General features: G+C 43.4%; 1 protein-coding gene across 2 annotated transcripts in view; it reads right to left on the bottom strand.

The window, feature by feature from the left end:
* IL18RAP (interleukin 18 receptor accessory protein) overlaps window positions 1-25114 on the bottom strand; it is a 275544-nt gene that overhangs the window by 166423 nt on the left and 84007 nt on the right. The gene's annotated exons all lie outside the window — the stretch shown is intronic.

Raw genomic sequence — 25114 nt, 5'->3', positions numbered from 1 at the left:
GGTGTGTAATTACTTGTGAGTAAACCCTTCACAGCTCAGTTAACACTCTATTACATGAGAGCCTACAATCACTGTGTAAAAGCTCACCTCTAATTCCTTCAACACAGAAGACTTGTGACAACTCAAGTCACCTGTAAAAAAGAATGATGTGGGCTCTTAACTGTAATAACTTATTACAGCAGAGTTCTGATTCCACCATTTTGATGACAGAGCTACCACCCCAGAGGAAAGGCAGATCATAGAGCACAGTCAAGGTTGCACTTTAAAAATGAAAACAAAATGTGAGTTTTCCTTCTTCTGCTCGGTTTTTGTAGATGAACAGTGATAAGCAGAAAGGAGAAACCTATGACATATATGTTTTCTCTGCTTTGGTTAACTTTAAGAAAGATAGAACCTCTTTGCATACTTTCACATATTCTGAGCTACAATGTCAATAAAATCTGAGTTATATTAACTGATTCTAATATATTTTTGCAGCAAATATCTAACTGCTTTTCAGTGTGTTTTGCACTAAGGATTCAATTTTTTCCATGTTTACAAACACTCTATCTCTTTCATATCAAATAGCACAACACCAAGGATATAGATGGTTTGTGGGAAGGGTTATGGAGTGACCATGTATTATAAGGCCAAGATGGCCAAATGAGCAGGAACGTCTGTGTAAGCTCCTGAGGACAGGGATCACCAGCGGTGAAAATCCCCATTAAGCTACAGCCATCCAACCACCAGAGGACCCCCTCTAGACTGCAAAGGTCACATACCTAAAAAATAATCTGATCTGGAGATGATGTACGAGTCGGGACCAGGATCAGTTGAGGTAAACAGCGATTCTGTCCGAGTCCCTCCGCCAAAGATTTGCCCTCGATCCAACCCTGATCCCCAGTGGCCCACTGTCCAGGAGCTGCCTTCCTTGTCGCCTTGATCATGCAGGTTGAGCTTAGGCTGCTCATCCATATATACACTGCTGATCCCAGCAGTGCAGGGAGCAAAGAGATACCTGCAGGCCAAACCCTCTGGACTCTGGCTGGTGGAGGACTGTTGTAGCTCCTGAGGGACTGCAGTGTATCAGCATTGCGATCCTGGTGAGGCATGTTTTCCCTGCTAGGACTGGGGGTGCATGGGGAAGAGCATATTAGGCTTGAGTCTCCCGGGTCTGATCCTGGATCACTGACCCCGGCTGGAACTGACTGCATTTTTGAGCAGGATTGGTTTAGACAAAAACAAGGGGTAGCCATGGGCTCCAGGATCTCTCCCTCATATGCAGGACTCTTTATGGGCCGGTTTGAGGAGAGGTGGGTCTGGGGTCCAGGTGCTGCCCTTTGGCAGACACACATCCTCTATTGGGGACGTTTTATAGACGATTGTATAATGTTATGGACCAGTCTTTTAATGGATTTTGTGGACTTTCTTAACTCAAATGATATGAATGTTAAATTTACATGTAAATATAGTATGACCAGTATAGAATTTCTGGATGTAGAATTGTACATAAAAAATGGTCATATTGAGAGTAAACTGTTTCGAAAATCTACTGCCTGCAACTCAATATTACATGCGGAAAGTGCACATCCTAAATACCAAATTGAATCAATTCCCTATGGAGAGATGTTTAGAGCACGGAGAAATTGTAGTGATGAGGGTGAATTTGAAAAGTGCATTGAAGAAATGGGTAATCGTTTCAGAAATAGAGGTTATAATGCTGAGGTCATTATCAAAGCACAAAACAGAATAAGATGGGTTCCGCGTCAGGCAACATTGATATCAAAAAATAAAGGCACTCAGAGGCAAAAGGAAGAGAAAGTGAGACTAATAACAGATTTTACAGATAGTACAAGGATTTTGAAGAAATATATCACCAAACACTGGCACATTTTACTTAGAGATTAAATACTGACAGAATTTCTAACTAACAAACCCATATTTACATTCCGAAGGGGGAGGTCATTGAGTCCTAGTTTCCCCAGAACTGTTTCAAAGACTAATTGGCTGCAAATACAGAAAGTGGGATTTTTCAAATGTGGAGGTTGTGGACTTTGTAGATGGGCCTGTCATGGGCGTAAGGAATTTTCTAATCTATTGGGTGAAACATTTCCTATTAGGTCATATATGGACTGTAATACCTCCTTTGTAGTATATATTTTGGTCTGCAAATGTAAAAGATATTATGTTGGCAGTACAATCCGATTGTTAAAAATCAGGATTGGAGAACATGCTAGAGCGTTGGCTCAGCAGGATGTTAGATATCCAGTGGTAGCGCATATGATCAACTGTAAATCACAAAATACAAGAATCGGCTTCACTTTTTTTGGTTGCGAACAAATATTAAGAGATCAGAGAGGTGGGAATAGAGAATTAACACTACGCAGAAGAGAAGCAATGTGGATAATGCGGTTAAGGGCAGTAGAAGACGGACTGAATACTGATAGGGAATTAGAGTATTTTTTGGGAGACTGAACATATTAATTTACATAAGTTTGAGAGTAATCTAGAAGTAGCTCTGTGAAGTGTTTTATTAGATTGTGAAGTAAAAAATTCTCTGAGGTTATGTAATATGTGATGTTGGTACTATAAGAATGGCCTTTAATCATTACCAGAAAGTACAAGGTATTCTGTTATAACAACGGAAGATTGTAATTATGATTGTATTTATATTAATGTATGACTTGAATATTGTATGATAGATTATTTTGTTGAAGGTATGTGGGATGAGTTCGTTATAACATTTCTCCTTCTTTCTCTGCCTTCACTTACTCTTTGATTTTATTTTTATTTTTATTATTATTTTTATTATCATAAAATTCTTCTAATATATAGTTTATATATTTTTTATTTTTCATATTTAGTGTTATTCAATTAAATATGATTTTTCCCGGTGTTGGATTATGGAATAATTTACTTCCTTTTTTCATACTAACTCTACTAACTACCGTTAGTTGTCACATATAAAATAAACAAACAGAAATAAATTAGTTTATTTATTAAATAATATGGGTGGAGTTATAGATATATATTGTGATCAATATTGATATTTATGGGCTTTTCCCTTTGTATTGAGTCTTAATAACTTATCAGGGTTTCGTTTGAAATTACATGAGTGTGTAGCAGCAGTCCTATTTTTGTGTTGATCAATGTGGAAGGGAAGTAGTCCTTCCTTGATGTTATTGATGGAAGAACCCTTGTAAAAGGGGTCTATGAACACGCCGTAAACGGCGTCTACGTAGGGGATAGTTTGAAATTAGACGAGCTGCTCTATGCGTGTCACGGCGTCTATATGGTCGTAGATACAGACACGCGAGGAGAAGGATTACGGGGAGGTCGGCAGGCAGGCCACGTTCCATGGGGCAACCGGTTGGAGATTGGAGAAGAGGTACGGATAATTAGGATAATTTCAACTGTGGGGAGTCTAATGTGTTCGGCATTACGAATTATTCACTGGTCGTTTTTATGGTGAGATCTGGCAGGAGGTTATATAACTTGACAAGTTTATTGGAGTAAACTTGCAGTACTATCGGGGGAACGGTAATATGTGGAAAGCGAATGAAGATTTGTACACGTCCTTTTTCACACAGGCTACTCCTTTTTGGAATTATGTACGAGGCAAATGAAAGATGACCTATAGAACTTTCCAGATGACAGGGGAGTCAACTGGTTGATACATTTAATGTTCATATACTGGTGGCAAGTTGGAAGGTATTTTATTATTATATATATATTTATCATTAGAATTTTTCTTGGGGTGACCATTGGCTTATATAGGAAGACGTATTGTCTATTTATTTTGTGACAAATAAGGGTGTTTTTTTATAAGGATAACGTCTTTTTCTTTGGTTCTTAAATTAACTTTTTTTATACAGGGTTGCACACTGTTTCTCGTGTACTCTGGTGACACTATGGGTGGGTATGCATGTTGAGGCAGTCACTCTGTGGTGGTCTGTTTAAATTAAATTAAAACCTAAATGAGTTGGGGTCTGATTTGGATATTAACACTTATTCACCATTTTGAATCACTCTTGGTTACAGGTTTTTATGCTGGTACTAGCTATTGATTCATCCATATATGAATTTATTTAAGTCAAATAGAGTTTAAATAATGTGTCTGTGATGACACTTGGGTTCCAGATTATTATACTATAAGGAGAAACTATATCCCAGCCCTGAGGAAGTCAAATGACGAAACACGTGTTGGCTGAGAGATTGTTTCAAGGAACTTGGACAATTTTTGATTCCAATGTGGATTCTTATTCAAATCGGAGGTGAAAATAAATTTCATAGGAACATCAGTTTTGAATTAAATGGACTTTGGAAACTAATATAACAACTTCAGTGTATGAAGCGCACTAGGAATTATATGGACTGATATAATTGGGACTTGTGAAATATATTAAGGATTGATTGTTTAATTGGATGATGTAAATAATAGGAAATTCAAACTAAGAATTTATTAAGATGTAAATATTAAATAATTATAGATTATAGCTAGATTAGATTTTTTATTCTAATTAATTTTACTTTAGAACAACGGGTGCCACAATTATTTTTTTTGAGTTTCAGGTGGTTGGCTGTCATATATATATCACTTTTGTCAATATGTGTGTGGTTTCTCTGGGGCTGCGATCGGCCCCCAGGAAAACCAGACCCACATATAAAAGTGATATATATATATATATATATATATATATATATATATATATATATATAGATTTGCCACCAGTTTTCTTGCAGTTGCAGCTTGCGTCTTCAAAGCAATGCACATACTTCAACTGACGCTTTTCAACTGTAGCTTTTAGGCAGGAATAAAAAAGTCAAGTAAGTATTGTGACTATGTTTCTGCTACAAAAGGGTCAGACTTGTCTAGTGGCAGTGTTAGTGCCATAAAGAAGCGCAGAAGGTTTATATGCCTACTGCAAAGAGCAAATCTGTATTTTATGTAAATAGCTGAGTACATTAGTAAAGTCAGCCATTACCTGCGCTATAATACCAATGAAATGTATGTGCGGGGTGGAGGGCGGCTATGGAGAGATGAAGGGCACTTTTGCTGGGTGGTAATGAGGGAATCCGAAGAGGAGGGAGTGGGAGCACCAATAATGATTGTTGGACTGGGCGCAGGAGGTGCTAAAGACTGACGAATGGTATGTGACAAGGTGTTTTTTGAGTGTCTTGAAAGAACGTGCAGATTGAGGGAAGAAGCGCAGGTAAGGTGGCCTCTACTGTTGCACGTATCTCACACACACCATTGATTTTGTGACTGTCTACGTAGGCTAGTGTTTTAGAGCAACAGTTTAGCCAATAGCAGAGATGCATCTTGATGGATGACTGCTGCCGCACTCGGGTTATAGAGGACAGCTCTGACATAGGATCAGAGACTGAGACATCAGATACTGAGACAGCATCTGAGGGATAGGACAATGGGGCAGACTCTGGGAGTGATTTTTCAGTCGGAGGAGTCCCATTCGATAACTCCTCTTCCAGTACATTATGAGGGAGGTGATGAGGACAGTCCTGCTGTCCCTTCGCAAGCTGTTTGTGCAACTGGGTAATAGTGGGTTAGCCCAACCCAGAGAGCAGGTGAATGCGGTGGCAAGCAGAAAGAGAGAGTGCTCTCTTGGGAGCTCCCCAATTTAGTTCAGCCCCAATTTCCACCGCCCAAATCGTATTGTGGAGATATCAAAATTATCTATGGCAAAACAAACTGGTTTTGTAAGGCAGGCACCTGTCTTTTTGGTCCTGGGTTCGGCGGCCATATAGAGAAACACACTCAACCCAAACATTTCTGGAAACTAGACATTCGGGGGAGTCCACAGAAGTGTGACTTGTGTGGATTCCCCAAAGTTTTCTTACCCAGAATACCCTGCAAAGCTGAAATGTTGAATAAAAACTCTATTTTTCTCGCATTTCTGTCACACAAACTACAAGAATATGCTGGGATCCACAAAATTCCTACCACCCAGTGACTCCTCACCTGTCCTGATAAAAACACTACCCCACTTGAGTGCCTACACCTAGTGCCTGCGTCAGGAATGGATCACCCCAGGGTCAACAGCTGCCTCATGTAAGGACCAACATTGACCGTTGTGTGATCTATTCCTGTCGCGGGCACCAGGCCTACCCACACAAGTGAGGTATCATTTTTATCGGGAGACTTGGGGGAACGCTGGGTGGAAGGAAATTTGTGGCTCCTCTCAGATTCCAGAACTTTCTGTCACCGAAATGAGAGGAAAACGTGTTTTTTTTTGCCACATTTTGATGTTTGCAAAGGATTCTGGGTAACAGAACCTGGTCAGAGCCCCACAAGTCACCCCATCTTGAATTCCCCTAGGTCTCTAGTTTTCATAAATGTACAGGGTTGGTAGGTTTCCCTAGATGCCGGCTGAGCTAGAGGCCAAAATCCACAGCTAGGCACTTTGCAAAAAACAGCTCTGTTTTCTGTCAAAAAAATGGGATGTGTCCACGTTGTGTTTTGGGGCATTTCCTGTCGCGAGGCTAGGCCTACCCACACAAGTGAGGTATCATTTTTATCGGGAGACTTGGGGGAACATAGTGTTATTGCCCCTTATCTTTCTCTACATTTTTTCCTTCCAAATATAAGAGAGTGTGTAAAAAAGACGTCTATTTGAGAAATGCCCTGCAATTCACATGCTAGTATGGGCACCCCGGAATTCAGGGATGTGCAAATAACCACTGCTCCTCAAAACCTTATCTTGAGCCCATTTTGGAAATGCAAAGGTTTTCCTGATACCTATTTTTCACTCTTCATATTTCAGCAAATGAATTGCTGTATACCCGGTATAGAATGAAAACCAACTGCAGGGTGCAGCTCATTTATTGTCTCTGGGTACCTACGGTTCTTGATTAACCTACAAGCCCTTTATATCCCCGCAACCAGAAGAGTCCAGCAGACAAAACGGTATATTGCTTTCAGAAATTTGACATCGCTGGAAAAAGTTACAGAGTAAAACCTAAAGAAAAATGGCTGTTGTTTTCAGCTCAATTTTAATAATTTTTTATTTCAGCTGTTATTTTCTGTGGGAAAACCTTGTAGGATCTACACAAATGACCCCTTACTGAATTCAGAATTTTGTCTAGTTTTCAGAAATGTTTAGCTTTCCGGGATCCAGCATTGGTTTCACACCCATTCCTGTCACTAACTGGAAGGAGACTGAAAGCACCAAAAATAGTAAAAATGGGGTATGTCCCAGTAAAATGCCAAATTTGTGTTAAAAAATGTGGTTTTCTGATTCAAGTCTGCCCGTTCCTGAAAGGTGGGAAGATAGTGATTTCAGCACCAGAAACCCTTTGTTGATGGCATTTTCAGGGAAAAAACCACAAGCCTTCTTCGGCAGCCCTTTTTTCCCATTTTTTGGGGAAAAAACGAAATGTTCACTGTATTTTGGCTATTTTCTTGGTCTCCTCGGGGGGGGAACCACAAAGTCTGGGTACCATTAGAATCCGTAGGATGTTGGAAAAAAAGGACACAAATTTGGCGTGGATAGCTTATGTGGACAAAAAGTTATGAAGGCCTAAGTGCGAACTACCCCAAATAGCAAAAAAAGGGCTCAGCACGGGGGGGGAGGCCCAGCAGCTAAGAGGTTAAATATGCGATTGGGTACAAGCCATAGTAACAAGTTTTATGGAGAAAGCACAAGTACTTTAGCACTGGTTAACTGTGGTAAAGTTCACAGAGTCCTAAGGCCAACAAGAACACATCCAGCAAAAAATAGGAGGAGGAAGGCAAAAACTCTGGGGATGACCCTGCTGAAAGGGCCAAGTCTAACACAATACCTACCCACCTCCAGCCAAAATCCAGGGTAGACTAATCAATTCCTGATTGGCTTCCCTGCTTAGATGACAGAAAATGGACGAAGGCCCTGGTATGCCGGGGCACTTGTCAGTTCTATGCCTCTCTGAGCTCAGTAAGATCCCTCTGTCTATACTCTCCTGAGCCACTGAACTGACCCATGGGGAACGCTTCGCCTTGTCAAGTTAACTTGCTTACAGATGCATCCCATACAGTACCAAAATGGCCAACAAAGTGATGTGGGCCATTTTACCCTTGATCAGACTTCTGGCCCTAACCCAAGAAAACTTCTGCCCATGAGGAGAATAACCAACAGAGGCTATAGACAGCTGTCAGTGTCAAGAGTCAGAACCAAGGCCATGCGGGGCTCTCACAACTCTGAGGTTTTTTAGAGTAGGGAAAGGCAGCCCTGGATGTTCTGCATGCTACTTCCACTCTACCTCCCATCGGTTCAGAGACTGGTCAATGTTGTCCTACAGACCAGTAAGGCACAAGACCTTTAGGGACATGGACCCTCTTGTCTCAAGGGGGCACTGTGTGTATCCTCAACCATCACTGCTGGACTCTGTCTGTTTGGCCTTGAGTTCCACCTTCTTCAGGCTCAGTTCATGAGCCAGTACCAACGTTTTCTCCTCTAAGGCTTTATCTGCCTCAGAGTTCTTGGCCACCAAGGCCAGTTTCTTCTCATCTGCCTCAATCAATCAAATCAGGATTTATAAAGGTGGCATATCACCCGTGAGGGTCTCAAGGTGCTGGTTTGCTAGCTGCTGTGAATTTGTTCATTAGAGCAGCCAGGTTTTGAGTTCCTGTATTCCTAAAGTGATGAGGCAGTCTTGAGGTGCAGGGGAATGTCATTCCAAGCTTTGGCTACAAGGTGTGAGAAAGAGGGTCCTCCTCTGTTGCCCCAGTGGATACAGGGGTGTCTGCGAGGAAGAGGGAGGTGGATCGTAGGTGGTCATTGGCAGGTCATGCGTTTATTTATCTATGCTGGTCCTTCATTGTGCAGGGCTTTGTATGCATGGGTCAACATCTTGAACTGGCATCTCTTCTGGATCAGGACCCAGTGTAGCTTCTTGAGGTGTGGTGTGATGTTGGTCCTTCTGGGGAGATCGAGGATGAACCTTGCCACTGAGTTTTGTCTGAAGTCTCTTCAGGAGGCGTGCAGTGATTCCTATGTAAAGTGTGCTCCTGTAGTCCAGACTGCTGGTGATGATGGCCTGTGTGACTGTCCTTCTGGTGTTGACTGGGAGCCACCTGAAGATCTTGGGGATCATGATTAGGGTGTGGAAGCAGGGGGATGAGATTGCACGTACCGGTTTCTTCATAGACAGCTTGTTGTTCAAGATGATGCCGAGGATGGGGGTGTGGTGTGTTAGGACAAGGGATAGGCTGAGTTCATTAGACTACCATACATCGTTCCTTTCAAAAGTGTTGTTACCAAAGATGAGGTCTTTTGTCTTGTCCAAGATGAGCTTGAGACAGTTGTCCTCAATCCAGTCCGCGACATTCATCATGCATCGGTGGAAATCGGCTCTGGTAGTTGAGGGTCTACTGACAGCAAGAGGACGTTGTTGCCACAGGAGATGATTTTGAGTTTATGTGATCTGTCAGTGTTGGCCACAGGGGTCGTGTATGTGTTGAAGAGGGTAAGTCTGAGGGACGATCTTTGGGGAAGGCCGCAGATAATCTTCTTGGATTCTGAGGTGAACAGTGGGAGACGGTCTCTCTGTTTTTTCTTCCGGTGAGGTATGAGAAGATCTTTTTGAGGGCATCTCCCCAAATTCTGATGTGGTGGAGTATGTTCAAAAAGATGTGATGGGAGATGGTGTTGAAAGTGGATGACAGGTCCAGAAGGATGAGGGCGGCCATTTTGCTATGGTCTAAAAAGGGCCCTGATGTAATCGGTGTCTGCAATCATGGCTCTCTCGGTGCTGTGGATGGCTCAGAATACAGCTTGAGAGGGGTCCAGGAAGTTGGTGTGTTCAAGGTGTTTGATTGCCTTCTCAAGAACCTTTGCTGGAAAGAGGAACAGGGAGTTGGGCAGTTAGTTCTTTGGTTCTGCTGAGTCAGTAGGTGTTTTATTCAGGAAGGGACTCACTTCAGCTTGTTTTCAGCCTCCAGGGAAAGAGGCCGAGGTCTTCAAGACCTTCTTGAGCTTGTTGCCAATTGTCTTGCTCCCGGGGCTGAAGATGTGGTTGGGATAGTGGTCCATGGGTACTTCTGAGTTCATTTTGGAGACTTTGGCTTGAGTTGTGAGAGGGTCCCAGTGGATGAGCAGGTGTTTGGGGTTTTTGTTTGTGGTTGTTTCCAGGCTGATGCTCTTGGTGGCGGAAGGTTGGGATTTTAAGTTTTTGTAGATGACTGAGATTTTGTTGTGAAAGAAGTCTGCCAAGGTGTCACACAGTTATTGGGATGGGATGATGTTGTTCTCAGCAGCTGCAGGGTTAGAAAACTCCTTCACTATGGTGAAGCGGTCTTTTTTGCAGTTTGTGCTGGCTTCTATGCCGTCTGCTAGGGTGTTATTCTCTGTATCTTTCAGAAGACGGTGGTTCTGTTGAGTGCTGTCTTGAAGGTCGTGGGGTCTCCGGTCTCTTTGCTGGTGCACTACTTATTTTCTAATTGCCAGCATTTGTATTTGGATTTCATTTCAGCAGTGAGCTGGCAGGTCCTTTGGATTTGGCTGGCTTGGTGGGGGTGATTGTGTCAGCGTTTTCTGTGATCCACTGGGAGAAGTTCTTCTCAGCCTGATCTAGGTTGGATGTTGTGTTCAGGAGGTGGGAGTTGACAGCATTGTTTCACTGATATTCTGACATCGTTTTCCAGTATCTGCTTGTGGATCTGAGGAGCATGGTGCCTGTGTTGAGATGGTGAAGTGGAAGCTGTAGTGATCCGTCTAGGTGAGCTGTGAGATGTGGTTGTACTTGACTCTGTCTCTGGATAAGAAGATGGGTATGAGCGATGTGGGTAGTGTCGGTGACAAGTTACTTGAGGTAAATTTTGCTCATGCTTTCTAGGAGGTCATTAGTGTTGGTGTCTCTGAGGTCTTCGAGGTGGAAGTTAAAGTCCCTTGGGAAGATGTAGTGCTCGGAGTTGATGGCAATCAGGGCAATGATGTCAGGGATTGCATTGCAGGAGTTGGGGTGCAGTCCTGGTGGTCAGTAGCCGAAGGTGCTTGTGATGGTGCTTTTTCCACCTGTGTGAAGTTTGAAGTTGAGATGCTCCATTATCAGGGTGGAGTCATCTTAGGCAGTCGTGCAGTGGATGGTGTCTTGTAGAGGCAGTAATTACACCTCTTTGTTTGTTGGTTCCATCCCAGTGTGTTATATTGTAGCCTTTTGGGGTGACGATGAGTGGTGCGGAGGCAAATTTCAGCCATGTCTCTGTGATGAAGATGACATTAGGAGCGAGGGAAGAGATCTTATCCCAGATTTCCGTGGTGTGCTTGCCAAGTGATCGTGCGTTAAGTAGAATGCACTGGAGTTGTACCCTGGCAGTCTCGGTCAGCATGGTGGAGGCAGTTGTATTTGTGGTGTCTCTGACGTTGGTTGCTTCAGTGTTGCAGTTGAAGCAGCAGTGCTGACAGGAGAACAGTCCTCTGGTGATGTGTGAAGATGCAGAAGCAATTGTTGTTATCGAAGTGCCAGAGATTCAGGGCTTGGAGGTATGTGGCAGTTTTGCTGCACTGGGTGGAAAAACCCATGTTCCTGGTGCTGGGTGTGGACCAGGCAAGGACAGGCGGAGACCGGCTTGCCTTAAGCACACCAGTGGCACACCAAATGCATACAGTCAATGTGCAACCATGCTGCAGCCTCCATTAAGCAGTCCTGGGAGGGGTGATGGGAGGCAGTAAGTGGGAGGTGGTGGGAGAAGACAGCGGACCAGGTGGAAAGTACACAATTAGAAAGATAAGGCACAGAACATAAAAAAACAAGGCGCAGAAGGATCACTACCTAAAAATATATCAGACACAGAAAACAACACTGAAAGGCGGGAAGAGGGAACTGGCAGGAGAAAAAAATGGTGGGAGAAGTGCACAATTAAAAATTACAAGGCACAGACAGATAGCAGAACAGGCCCAGAAAGGTAACTGAAATAAACGCATGTCAGGCACAGAGCACAGATCACAAACGACAAACCAAGGAAGAAGCAGAAACTTAAGGCAGCGAAGGAAGATGTGGCACAAGACCTGCTAGTTTCTTTTCTTGCATCCTTAACTGGGTGTTGGCAGTTTGAGCTCTCTCTCTCTCTCCTACCTCCTTTCTGCCAGTTCCTCTGGGTACAGGGTGCAGGAAGAGACATTTCTCCTTTTCCTGACGGGGAGCTCCACTTCAAGGTCTTGTAATCCCCATAAATAGCTGATGGGGTGATACAACGGGAAGATCCTCTCCAGGCCCTTTCATCTCATTATCCTCTCTTGTGGCTTCAATCAGTGACCGATGGGCCTCCAGACAGGTATTTAGCACATTTTGGAGCTCTAGATTCCTGGTGGTGCTCTTAGCTGGAAGTCCCCTCTCCTTACAGAACTCCTTGAGCTAAGCCACAGTGTAGGCATAGATGTTGGCCAGCTGAAATATCATTCTTGCAGGTGTAGTCTTAGGCATAACTGTCAGAGATAAAATTTGAAAAAGCAAAAAAAGCCAAACTTGAAGATGCTTCACAAAGCTGAAGCAATGCATCCATTTTGAGTTGAGGTGAGAAAGCAATATGAGGGCCTGTGTTGAGGATGAGGTACAGTCAGGTGATGCATCAGTTTTGAAGAGCAGTGAGGCTGTGATATAGAGTCTGGTGTCATCGTCAAAGCTGCCATAAATGAGATATGCAATGCCTTGCCGAGGATACGTTGCCCAGTCAGGGCAATGTAGCGGTTGCAAAGAGCTGTGATGTGTGCTGGTCTTTGCAACGGGTCCAATCCGCACAGGAGGAGCGATGCATCAGTTCTGCTCGAACTTGTTCTGTTCAGCGGAGGTGATGCATTGCTTTTGCTGGCTCCCCAGAGGCTGTCAGAGCACCTTAAGCCCATTTTGAAGGGCCCAGGACTGAGGTGGCACCACTTGGCAGGGTAGACTCACAGACGGAAGAGTCAGGGTGCAGATGCAACATTGTTGGAAGTCTGTTGTGTTCCTGAGGCTTCCGATCAGGAGGCCAGTTAACTAGTCCTTTGAGTCTCTCTGGGATCTGGGTTCAAGTGATGGAGGTTTAGTCCTTCTCACCAGGCAGGAGGACAGCAGGTAGGTCAGCACAACAAGGCAGCAGCTCCTTCAGACCTGCAGTCCATCAGAGTGGCAGTCCTTCATCCTGGCTACTGAAGAGTTGGGGTCTGAGATCCAGTATTTATACACAGTAGTGTCTTTGAAGTGGGGAGATGCTTCTGAAGTGTACAGGTGCCCTGCTTTCCTGCCCCTGGCTCCAGAGTAACTACATGGGGTATGCAGCTCTTTGTGTGGAGATAGAACACAGCCTTTTCAAGTGTAAATGGGGTTGGGCCCAGCTACTCCCTCCCATCCTGCTATAAATGGACCATCTAGTTTCACTTAAGTTCCCCACTGTGTATGGCTGTCTAGGTGGAATACACAAAGCTCAACTGTCAGCTACACATACTCATGTGACCCAGAAGCAGGTTGCAGAGACCAAATGGCTAGGACAAGAAAACGCTAACTTTCTAGAAGTGTCATTTTCAGAATTGAAAACAATAATCTGACAGCCACATCAGTTAGGATTTTAAATTCCAATTCCAGCGACACCAAACATAAACTAGTTTCCTGTTCCCATTTGGAAATTAGACTTATAAAATGCAATGTGGCAACTTCCATGTTATCCTATGTTAAATGTAGGCTTTGCAGTAGTGACAAATTAATTTAGGAGTTTTTCAATGCTAGGACATGCACAACTTAAAAATATGTATTATGTTTTAAATACATTGCACCCTGTTCTCCGGGCTGTCCAGAGCCTATCGTAGGGGTGACTTATTTGCATTAAGAAGAATGGTTTAGGTCTGGCAAAAAGTTTATTTTGCTAGGTCGAAATGGCAATTAAAACTTTAAAGCACTTCCCAGCTTTCAAACGAGGACATACAAAAATATTAACGTGAGCATTTAAATTGAATGCAGCAAAATATATTCAGATACTAGAATAATCACAGCAGTTGAATAATAATACACAGAAAAAGTGCCATATATCAACAATGAATATGTATGCAGTAAATATATATATATTTATGCATGCACACAGCAAAGCTATATAATTAAGAATTAAAAATGCATCACCGTGGGGATCGAAACCAACATCGTCCTTGTCCTTGCCAGCATCAAGCTGTGGAACCCTGGACAGCTAAGACAGGAGAAGTATTCCCTAATGAGACTCTAATCTTTTGAGCAGTGCATCCACCCTCAAAAATTAGTTTCCTCTGCCCCAGCGCCAAGTTTCCCCATCTTATATACCTTAAACAAACCCAAGAGGAAGGTTCTGGTAACCTTCCACCTCCCTTTGAGAAAGTTGTGAAATTCAAGCACTGGCTGTACTTGGTCTGTGTTGAAAACACACAAAAGAATTGGCCAGATCTCAATGTGCATTTCCAAGACATAGCCATACCCTTCTCTGCTATAAAAATTCTCATCCTGGTACACTCCTATCACCGTTACATCCCCTACGATATGTTCCCTTCTCTGGTGAGAAGAGTGAAAACACGTTCAATGTAGAAAACAAGCTGTGACTGCATTTGAAGCTAAGCTAAGCACAAAATGGAGTCAGAGGTCAAGATGGAGTAATAGGGCACATGTACTGCAACTTTATTAAGGACTTACAAGTAAACAGAATAGGCCAATTGGTTTTAAGCCAATCTAATATGTTTTAAGGACCAAGCACAAACACTTTATCAATGGTTACAAGTGGTAAAGTGTGCAGAGTCCTAAGGCCAGCAAAAACGAATTCAGCAAAAAATAGGAGGAGGTTGGTAAAAAGCCAAGTTATGACCCTGCAGAAAGGGCAAGCCCAAAAATGGCATACAGACACTGGGTTACAAATATAACTTTAGCCTTCAATTAAAACACATACCAGCATGATGTACAGGTGTGCCATTAGCAATGCACCGTATTGCATGCATATTAGGAAAACAAATAACTTCTTGAAGAACAGTTTCAAATGGGCACTATTTGATAGGCTGTAAAATAGCAGCAGCCAGATAAACAAGCACTAGAAAAGCTAATAATTCTGGTGTTGCTGCCAGCCTTTTGGCAATTCTTTTTCTGTCTAGGCCTGGGCGGAGTTCACAGAGTCCGTATCCGCAGAATTCCGAGGAGTTAAAAAAAAACTCAGTAGAATTCTGTAGGGGCAGAGTTCCGTGACCCATGTAGTCCTGAATCCGCCTGATCACTGAAGTGATAAGCAGGGTCGAGCCTGGTCAGTCAGGCCCAACCCTGCTTACTGTTTCCGAGATCAGGCACATTCAAGAGAGGGCCTTGGCAGTGAAAACTGCTGTTTCAGGCCTTTTGTTCACCGGCCTGTCCTGTGTGTAGTGCAGACAGGACAGGCGGAGCACAAGAGGCCTGAAACGGCAGCTTTCTTTCGCTGCCTACGGCCCTGGCCTGAATTCAGGCCAAGGCCGTAGGCAATAAAAGCTGTCAGGCCTCTTGTGCACTGGCCTGTCCCATGTGCACTGCACATGGGACAGGCAGGTGCACAAGAAGCCCAAACGGCAGCTTCCACTGCCTACGGCCCTGGCCTGAATTCAGGCCTGGACTGTAGGCAGCGAAAGCTGCTGTTTCAGTCCTTGTTTATGCACCAGTGTGCACAAATGACAAAAAAAGAGAAGAGGACTTACCTGGGTCTTCCCCGGGAGTCCATCTCTCCGAAGAGTTCTCCTCAGCGTGACTGCCTCCTCCCTCTGTTCCGGTGCACGCTGCAGCCTAGTTATGGGCTGCACAGCACAAGTGCAGACTGTCTGCGCTTGCACTGTGCAGTCCATACTGGGCTTCAGTGCACACCGGGTGACCTCCGCACTCTGAGTTAAAAAAACTCAGTTTACTCCACCAGCAGAGAGGAGTAGCCCGCACACCCCGAATTTTGTCATTGTCTTTGCAAAGCTTTATTGCATCAGAAGCCATCGGGCCATCATCAATCTAAACAAAAACACTGACTAAAGGTAAAGATATTATTTTGGTCTCAAAAAAGCAAACATTGCCTTAGTACTCTCTGGCACTGAGGGGAACTACTCTGTGTGTTGACGTACTCTTTGTGAAAGAGTAGCAAGTAGTAACTCACAGTGGTCAGCCAATGGCTAAAATAGGAAAGAAAGAAAGTGGAAGGCAGGAAAAAAGAAAGAGGAAGACCGGAAAGAAAGAAAGAGGAATAAGAAAAAAGGAAGGAAGGTAATATAGAAGGAAAGAAGGAGGAAAGAAAGAAAGAAAAAGAAAGAAAGAAAGAAAGAAAGAAAGAAAGAAAGAAAGAAAGAAAGAAAGAAAGAAAGAAAGAAGGCAAGAAAGAAAGATGAAAGAAAGAAAAAAATGACAGGAAAGAAGAAAAGAAAAGCAGGAAGCAGGGCAAGAAGGATGAAGACAAGACAGAAAGAAGAGGAAATAATGAAGGTAAGGAAGAAAAAGACAAGAGAGAAGACAGAAAGAAAGAAAGAAAGAAAGAAAGAAAGAAAGAAAGAAAGAAAGAAAGAAAGAAAGAATAAAAAGGAAAAACTAAAGAAAGAAGGGAGAAAAACAAGAAACAGGAAAGAAAGTAAGTAAGAAATAATGAAAGAAAGAACGAAAGAGGAGAAACACGAGAAAGAAAAAAGAAGGAGGAAGCAAAGAGGAAAGAAAAAATGGAAAGAAAGGAAGCAAGAAAGAAAGAAAGGAAGAAAAAAGAAAGAAAGAAAAGATGGTGTTGCAAAGATAGAGTATCATCAAAAGCTTATATTAAGAGTTTATGTGAGCAGCTGGTAGGGTGTGAAAAGCAGCAGGCAATTTCAAAAAGAATTTACAACAGCATTGGCAGGAGACAGGACCTGATAAAGCTGCAATGTGTCCTGTGCTGTCAACTGGTAGAAAGTGCCCTGCTGGACAAACAAAGCCAACATTGAAAGTAGTGATAAAGTAAAAACAAACTGGCACTTAAGTACCATAAGCATGGATGTGCTCCTTGTGAAAGGGCCAAATGCAGTCTCTCAAAGTGAATCTAGCCAATGACTGAAGTAGGCTGATCCACTGCCCCATGCTGTATGCTCTAGTGAGTGGAAGCAAAATTTTAATGACACAAAAAAAGCCCAATGGATGCAGAGATGTAGCGGCCAGCCCCTTTATGTAGGAATACACATCATTTTAGTAAAATTAAAATAATAAGAAAGCCAATCCAATGGAATTTATAAAACCAATAGCAGGAGATAGGAACTGATAAAGCCAGAATGTGTCCCATGGTCAACATGGAAGCGGTGGTTCGAAGTCTCCTGCCAATTACATCAGACTCTAAACACAAATGCAATATCAAAGCAATAATATGAAAACAAAAACACTGGCACTGAATAGAACCACCATATGTGCAGATGTGGTCCAAAATGCAGCCACTCAAAATGAAGTTTTCCGGTGACTGACAAAGGCTGACCTCATGGTGTATGGTGTAGAGGGTGGAAGCCAAACATGAATGACACACCAAAAGAAGAATGGATGAAGATCACTGGCTAAATGCCCTTTTAACCCCTTCGCTGCCAGGCCTTTTCCCCTCAGGTGCCATTCCTTTTTTTGGCTATTTGGGGCAGTTTGCGATAAGGCACTCACAACTTTTGCCCACATAAGTTACCCACGGCAAATTTGTGTCCTTTTTTCCAACATGCTAGGGATTCTAAAGGTACACAGAGTTTGTGGGTTCCCCTGGAGGAGGCCAAGAAAATAGCCAAAATACAGCGAACATTTCTTTTTTTTTTTTTATGGGAAAAAAGGGCTGCAGAAGAAACCTTGTGTTTTTTTCCAAGAAAATTGCATCAACAAATGGTTTGTGGTGCTAAAATCACCATCTTCCCAGCTTTCAGGACAGGCAAGCGTGAATCAGAAAACCAAATTTTTCAACACAATTTTGGCATTTTACTGGGACATTCCCCATTTTTACTATTTTTTGTGCTTTCTGTCTCCTTCCAGTTAGTGCCAGAAATAGGTGTGAAACCAATGCTGGATCCAAGACAGCTGAAAGTTTCCTAAAAGTAGACACAATTCTGAATTCAGCAAGGGGTCATTTGTGTAGATCCATCAAGGTTTTCTTACAGAAAGTAACAGCTAAAATAAGAAAATATTGAAATTGAGGTGAAAAAAAAGGGCCATTTCTGTCCACGTTTTCTTCTATAACTTTTTCTAGTTATGGCAGATTTTTTAAAGCAATATACTGTTACGTCTCTTGGACGCTTCTGGTTGCGGAGATATATAGGGCGTGTAGGTTCACCAAGAACCCTAGGTACCCAGAGTCAGTAAATGAGCTGTACCTTGCAATGGGCTTTCATTGTATACCAGGTATACAGCAATTCCTTTGGTGAAATATAAAGAGTGAAAAATAGGTATCAAGGAAACCTTTGTATTTCCAAAATGGGCACAAGATAAGGTGTTGAGGAGCAGTAGTTATTTGCACATCTCTGAATTTCCGGGTCCCCATGTGAATTACAGGGCATTTCTCAAATAAATGTCTTTTTTACACATTGTCTTCTATTTGGAAGGACAAAATGTAGAGAAAGGCAAGGAGCAACAACACTTCTTCTTCTATTCTGTATTCCCCCAAGCCTCCTGATAAAAATACTACCTCTCTTGTGTGGGTAGGTCTAATGGCCACAACAGGAAACGCAACATGGACACATCACATTTTTACTTTGAAAGCTGACGTGTTTTTTGGAAAGTGCCAAGCTGTGGATTTTGGCCTCTAGCTCAGCCGTCTCCTAGGGAAACCTAGCAAACCTATATATTTTTAAAAACTAGACACCTAGGGGAATTCATAATGGGATGACTTGTGGGGCTCTCACCAAGTTCAGTTACCCAGAATCCTTTGCAAACTTCATAATTTGGCAAAAAACACTTTTTCCTCATATTTTGGTGATAGAAAGTTCTGGAATCTGAGAGGAGGCACAACTTTCCTTCCACCCAGCATTCCCCCAAGTCTCCTGATAAAAATGGTACCTCACTTGTGTTGGTAGGCCTAATGCCCACAACAGGAAACACATGATGGACACATCACATTTTTACATTGAAATCTGACGTGTTTTTTGGAACATGCCTAGCTGTGGACCTTGGCCTCTAGCTTTTCCATCTCCTAGGGAAACCTAGAAAACCTATACATTTTTTAAAACTAAACACCTCGGGGAAATCAGAATGAGGTGACTTGTGGGGCTTTCACCAGGTTCTGTTACCCAGAATCCATGGCAAACCTCAGCATTTGGCTAAAAAAACACTTTTTCCTAACATTTCGGTGACAGAAAGTTCTGAAATCTGAGAGGAGCCACAACTTTCTTTCCAACCAATATTCCCCTAAAGTCTCCCGATACAAATGGTACCTAACTTGTGTTGGTAGGCCTAGTGCCTGCGATAGGAGATGCCCCAAAACGCAACACAGACACATCAACTGACGTGTTTTTTTGGAAAGTGCCTAGCTATGGATTTTGGTCTGTAGCTCATTTGGCACCTAGGGAAATATACCAAACCTGTGCATTTTTTTTAACTAGACACCTAGGGGAACCCAGGATGGGGTAACTTCTGGGGCTCTCACCAGGTTCTGTTACCTGGAATCCTTTTCAAACCTAAAAATGTGGCAAACAAATACTTTTTCCTCACATTTCGGTGATAGGTGGTTCTGGAATCTGGGAGGAGTCACAAATTTCCTTCCACCCAGCATTCCCCCAAGTCTTCCGATACAAATGGTACCTCACTTGTGTGGGTAGGCCTAGTGCCCGCAACAGGAAATGCCCCAAAACACAACATGGACACTTCACATTTTCCCAAAGAAAACTGACCTCTTTTTTTAAAAGTCCATAGCTGTGGATTTTAGTGTCTAGCTCATCTGGCACCTAGGAACACCTACCAAACCTGTACATGTTTTTAAACTAGACACCTAGGGGAACCCAGCATAGGGTAGCATTTGACTCTCTTACCAGGTTCTGTTATCCAGAATCCTTTGCAAACCTCAAATTTTGGCTAAGAAAACACTTTTTCCTCATATTTCGGTGATAGAAAGTTCTGGAATCTGAGAGGGGCCACAAATGTCCTTCCGCCCAGCACTCCCCCAAGTTTCCTGATAAAAATCATACCTCACTTGTGTGGGTAGGCCTAATGCCCACAACAGGAAATGCAACATGGACACATCACATTTTTACATTGAAATCTGAAGTGTTTTTTGGAAAGTGCCTAGCTGTGGATTTTGGCCTCTAGCTTAGCTGTCTCCTAGGAAAACCTAGAACACCTATAAATTTTTCAAATCTAAACACCTAGGGAAATTCATAATGGGGTGACTTGTGGGGCTCTCACCAGATTGTGTTACCCAGAATCCTTTGCAAACCTCAACATTTGGCAAAAAAAAACATTTTTCGTCATATTTCGGTGACAGAAAGTTCTGGAATCTGAGAGGAGCCACAAATTTCCTTCCAAGCAATATTCCCTAAAGTCTCCCGATAAGAATGGTACCTCACTTGTATTGGTAGGCCTAGTGCCAGCGGCAGGAAACGCCCCAAAACGCAACCTGGACACATCAAATGTTTACATTGACAACTGACGTGTTTTATGGAAAGTGCCTAGCTGCGGAGTTTGGCCACTAGCTCATTTAGCACCTAGGTAAACCTAGCAAACCTGGACATTTAAGAAAACTAGACACCTACGGGAACCTAGGATGGGGTAACTTGTGGCGCTTTCACCAGGTTCTGTTACCCAGAATCCTTAGCAAACTTCAAACTTTGGCAAAACAAATATTTTTCCTCACATTTCGGTGATATGTGGTTCTGGAATCTGAGAGGAGCCACAAATTTCCTTTCACCCAGCATTCCCTTAGGTCTCCCGATACAAATGGTACCTCACTTGTGTGGGTAGGCCTGGTGCCCGCAACAGGAAATGCCCCAAAACACAACATGGACACATCACATTTTCCCAAAGAAAATTGACCTCTTTTTTTTAAAGTCCCTAGCTGTGGATTTTGGCGTCTAGCTCATCCGCCACCTAGGAAAACCTACTAAACCTGTGCAAGTTTTTAAACTAGACACTTAGGGGACCCCAGGATAGTGTAACATGTGGCTCTCTCACCGGGTTCTGTTATCCAGAATCCTTTGCAAACCTTAAAAATTGGCAACAAAAGAACATTTTTCCTCATATTTCGGTGATAGAAAGTTCTGGAATCTGAAAGGAGCCACAAATGTCCTTCCACCCAGCATTCCCCCAAGTCTCTTGATAAACATTGTACCTCACGTGTGTGGGTAGGCCTAATGCCCACAACAGGAAATGCAACATGGACACATCACATTTTCACATTGAAATCTGATGTGTTTTTTGGAAAGTGCCTAGCTGTGGATTTTGGCCTCTAGCTGAGCCGTCTCCTAGGGAAACCTAGAACACCTATAAATTTTTCAAATCTAAACACCTAGGGAAATTCAGAATGGGGTGACTGGTGGGGCTCTCATCAGATTCTGTTACCCAGAATCCTTTGCAAACCTCAACATTTGGCTAAAAACACTTTTTCCTCATATTTTGGTGACAGAAAGTTCTGGAATCTGAGAGGAGCCATAAATTTCCTTCCAACCAATATTCCCCGAAGCCTCCCGATAAAAATGGTACCTCACTTGTGTTGGTAGGTCTAGTGCCTGCGACAGGAAACGCCCCAAAACACAACATGGACACATCAAATTTTTACATTGACAACTGACATGTTTTATGGAAAGTGCCTAACTCTGGAGTTAGGCCTGTAGATCATTTGGCACCTAGGAAAACCTAGCAAACCTGGACATTTCAGAAAACTAGACACCTAAGGGAACCCAGGATGGGGTAACTTGTGGCGATCTCACCAGGTTCTGTTACCCAGAATCCTTAGCAAACCTTAAAGTGAATGCGCTGCTTAATCGGGAGCCAATGAAGAGCTGCAAGTGCTGGTTTAGCGGAAAGATGCCTTGGGGTATTCATGAGAAGTCTAGCTGCCACGTTCTGCGTAACCTGCAGCCTCTTTATTACATAATCTGGAGAACTAAGATATAGAGAGTTCCCATAGTCCAGGCGGGAGAGAACAAGGGCTTGTACAAGAATTCTTCTGCCAGCGAATGGCAGAAGTCCAAGAATCTTCCTGACACTTCTAATTAAGCCGAAGCAGATCGAGGAGATTCTTTTAGCTTGTGGCTCCATAGTTAAGCGTGGGTCAAGCAGGAAGCAAAATTATCAAATACGAACTACCTGTTTTTGCAGGGGGGGCACCTGTGTTTTTGGTCATGGGCTCAGCAGCCATCTAAGGAAACCTAGCAAACCCAGATATTTCTAAAAAATAGACATCTGAGGTAGTTCACGGAGGTTTGACTTGCATGGATCCCCCAGTGTTTTCTTACCCAGAATCCTCAGCAAACCTCAAATGTAGCTAAAAATCCAATTGTTTCCACATTTCTGTGTGAGCCCTACCACCCAACGTTCTCCTCAGTCTCCCGATAAAAATGATACCTGACTTGTGTAGGTGTGTTGAACATGAGAGGGAACCAAAGCGGGTCCAAAATGGCAGTTTTTAAAAAAACATTTTGAAGCTGAAAGTGGGGCAGAATATTTATTGGTACAGATGTGACAATGTTGGGAGGTAGGAATTTTGTGGATTTCTGCAGATTCTGGAAGGTTCTATCACAGAAAAGTGAGAACAATGTGTCAATTCAAGCAAAGTTGGAGGTTTGCAGGGCACTGTGGGTAAGAAAATGGTGTGGTGCGTGTGAAGCACACCATCCTGGACTCACCCAGATGTTTAGTTTTCAGATGTGTCTAGGTCTCGTAGATTTTTCTACATGGAGGTGCCCCAAAGTCCAAAAAGTGCAGCCCTCACCAGTCAAAATGAGACAATTTTGAGAGTTAGCCACACTCTCATGGTCCAAACGTAAAACCAAAACCCAAAATAATCAAATGTACTCTTGCTTGCCGTTGGGATAAGATCTTTTAGTATGTGGGGGGAAAGCTGAAAGACTGTTACATCTTCAGTTGGGGTGCCCATACTGGTTGGTAGCCACCACCTCATTATTATTTTTTTTTTATTCCCTGATCTCTAGTAGGCTTTCTGCTCCCTCCCCCGGGAGTGGATCGGGGTAATTGCCCTATCTGCCCACCGGTGGGCAGAACAACTTTGTACCCATTTAAGTGGGGTGGGGGTATGATCATACCCCCACCCTCTTTAAAAAAAAAAAAAAATCTTCTCTGGTGGGCTTTCTGCCCCAGATTGGCCTTACAAAACAACAGTAATGTGCCCCCATGTGGAGCGACCCTTGTCCAGGGGTCTACCCCTCAAACAAAACACAGACACATACCAATCCCTGGTACCTAAGTGGTTTCTGCATCGGCCTAATGAAAATAGGCCAATCTGTCCCCAAGGGGGGCAAAAATGGCCTAAAATAAATTTGCCCCCCAGTGTAGCGACCCTTGCCTAAGGGGTCGCTCCCCATCTGTAAAAATAAAAAATAAAAGAACATTCCTGGTGTCTAGTGGTTTCTGCCCACCTTGTGGGTCAGATCAGCCTAAATTAAAATAGGCCGAGGGGGCAGAAATGGGCTAAAATAAATTTGCCGCCCCAGGGAAGGGACCCTTGTCTAAGGGATCATCCTGCTTACAGTGAAATTGGTGCAAAATAAAATTCCTGGTGTTTAGTGGTTTCTGCCCCCCTTGGAGGAAGATTGGGCTAAGAAACATAGGCTGATCTTCCCCCAAGGTGGGCAGAAATGGCCTAAAATAAAATTGCCACCCAGGGGAGCAAACCTTGCCTAAGGGGTCGCTTCCCATCTATCATTTTGTTTTTTAATCCCTGGTGTCCAGTGGTGTCTGCCCCCCTGGAGCAGATCAGCCTAATTAAAATAGGCCGATCTGCCTCCAGGGGGACAGAAAAGGCCTAATAAAAAAATGCCCCCCCCCCCCATGGGGAGCGGCTCTTGCCAAAGAAGCCGCTCCCCTTATAAGTAAACAAACATAAACAGACACTGACACAAAATCCCTGGTGTCTCGTGGGCATTTCTGCAGCCCGATCGCTTCACCATCAGGCAGCAGAAATGCACAAAGAGACATGAAAGGAAAGGAAAGGCCTTTCCTTTCATGTCTCTCTGGGGGCTGGAAGGGGAAGCAATTCTTCTTCCAACTCTGCCATGGAGGGTGTGGGTTGGAGGCCCAGGGGGAGCGCTAGCGCTCCCCCCTTTGGCCTGGTGCAGGACGTAACATTTACATCCTTGGTACCCGAGCAGTGCTACCGAGGACGTAACCGTTATGTCCCCGGCACCAAAGGGGGTTAAATAAGAATATTGTAGATATATTTCTTTAAAAAGGTGTTGACTAATACCAGACATAAACGTCTTTTTTTAAAGATTTTATGAGAAATGTCCTCAGCTGACATAATTTTGTATGAAACAATTCCCAGTAGAGGTTTTTTGAAAGTTAAAAACTCAGTGGTGGCTTCTGGGAGGGAAAAGGGGAGGGGTGGGGCGGCGCGTGGCGGGGAAAGAAATAAAAAAAAAATTAAAAAATACTTACCTTAATTTCGCACCGTGATGCTCCGCTTCTCCATCATCGCCGGCAAGAACAGGCTCCCAGCCTGCCCTGCAGCCAATCCTGATGCTGTTCAGAGCCAGGGAGCTCCGAGGCAGACTGGGAGCCTGTGTCTGCGCTCTTCAGCCCGGCAACACAGTACCAGGCTGGAGAAGGCCTACTGCGCATGTGTGTTTGGTCACAGTCCTTGGTCCCGCCCCTTTTAATATAAAACGATAATAAACATAGTTTATCGTTTTGTTTTAAAAGATTTGCAGCGGCTGCTGTTGGTGGGGGAGATGTTCCTCGACCCTAGCAAAGGAGCTGCGCCTGTACTAACTTAGCAACTCTCTGAATTTGCAGTAGGCCTTGCTTGCAAACGTTTCTAGCAAAATTGTAATGTCGCACAATCCAGAAATCAAAAGCACATGCCCAGACATCTCCAGCACACTGTCATTGTCACTATTTAGTACGGGCAGGACTTATGAGAAGACAACTTTTTTTCAGATACTGTAATGTTTCCTGTGAATTTTCCCTTGACTGAGAAAAGGAAGTGGCCCCTTATCCTCTTCAACAGAAACACACTCGCCTGAAGCAACGGTATACTTCTGTCGAATGAAAGTTATTCCGAATAAAATCTTGTCGC

Source organism: Pleurodeles waltl, chromosome 8 (genome assembly GCF_031143425.1).
Source record: "Pleurodeles waltl isolate 20211129_DDA chromosome 8, aPleWal1.hap1.20221129, whole genome shotgun sequence".
Classification (NCBI taxonomy): Eukaryota; Metazoa; Chordata; class Amphibia; order Caudata; family Salamandridae; genus Pleurodeles; species Pleurodeles waltl.
This window is presented reverse-complemented; position numbering and strand designations above follow the sequence as displayed.